The sequence below is a fragment of the Varanus komodoensis genome, unplaced genomic scaffold (genome assembly GCF_004798865.1).
Source record: "Varanus komodoensis strain SLA01 unplaced genomic scaffold, ASM479886v1 scaffold13_1, whole genome shotgun sequence".
NCBI classification, from domain to species: domain Eukaryota; kingdom Metazoa; phylum Chordata; class Lepidosauria; order Squamata; family Varanidae; genus Varanus; species Varanus komodoensis.
In genome coordinates, this window is record NW_025335408.1 from 8,915,134 (window position 1) to 8,916,344 (window position 1,211).

Below are 1,211 nucleotides of genomic sequence, written 5' to 3' on the forward strand. Positions count from 1 at the left end.
CAGTGCCTGGAAGAGTAATACTCCATGCATATCAGATCAGCCAGCCTACAATTTTTGTGCAATATATTATTTGGCAATCTAAAATTTGTAATTTGCATGAAATTGCTTAATTAAAATACAGTCACTCAGGGTATTAATTTCTCTGTCTGGCAGTTCAATGTACTAAAGGCGGGCTACAGAAAATGTGAAATCCTGTCAGACAGAACAGTAAAATATTAGACACACGTACACACACGCCCCACTTCTGGCAATAAAATGATAGAGCGATAATGCTTGTGCCCTGATTCCGGGTTCAAATGAGAGCTCGGGTTGACATTGAAACCGACAAGGAAATGTACAATAGCAACTCTGGCTTTTTGCCAATAAATCTGCATCACGGCCGAAAGAAACCTTTCGCTCCCCCCACCTCATCCTTTATTTCTTTTCTCTACAAGCGAAGAATAGCGGGGGGGGGGGCTCCCCCTTTCGCTGAGCAGCCCTTTTCCTGTTTTCGGCAGTTTGATCTCTCTCCCTCTCCCTCTCTCTTTTCAAGATTTGAAAATCAACAACCCCACTGATAAAATGATCCAATCAGCCCTTCCCAGTTGTCAAGACAACAGTTCATAATTGTGCCCCCGCTCTTTTCTGAAATAGCTCGACATTTTCATAAATAGATAATTCTCTAATTGATCCAGCCAATCCTATTTTGCATACCGTTTCCAAAGAGAGGTACAGCCCCGGTTTTCCTGCCTAGTTGAAGAGGCAACTTTCCGCAAACACATGCAAATGAGTTTCACTTATAGGGAAGGGAGAGCAGAGAGGGAACATAGTTTTAGGGGTGGGGGACAGCGAAAGTAAATCGTACGGGAAGCTCGTAGGGGTTGACTGTTGTCTGTAAGGGGGGAGCAGAGGCGGCGGGACAGGCTGCAAACCTGCGGGGTTTGCAGAGCGGCGGCTGCCTCTGCGTGCTGCGGACCGCGCGCGCGGAAGAAGCAGAAGGAAGCAGAAGCTGAGAAAGCGAAACTCGGTGCCAAGCGAAGGTGGCACCAAAGCGCCTGTCTGGCATGCGCAGCAGGGAAAAGGGGGCCGATTTAGGCAAAACAGGCAGGAAACAAGGAATCACCCTTGCAGGGCTTTCCTCTGGCAAAGCGAAGTCTCGGCGTGTGGCGGATCGCTGGCGTTTGCGGGCAAGGGGGATGCCCTTTCTGTGCGGCGTCGTGAGCCTACGAGCC

At 49.1% G+C, this 1,211-nt stretch overlaps 1 long non-coding RNA gene across 1 annotated transcript in view; it reads left to right on the plus strand.

Moving 5' to 3' along the window:
• Positions 1–1,204: 1,204 nt before the first annotated feature.
• LOC123019813 overlaps positions 1,205–1,211 on the plus strand; it is a 2,935-nt gene continuing 2,928 nt past the window's right edge. The window contains exon 1 of the long non-coding RNA XR_006413958.1: positions 1,205–1,211. This exon is cut by the window's right edge and continues 49 nt beyond it. This is a non-coding gene — a long non-coding RNA (uncharacterized LOC123019813).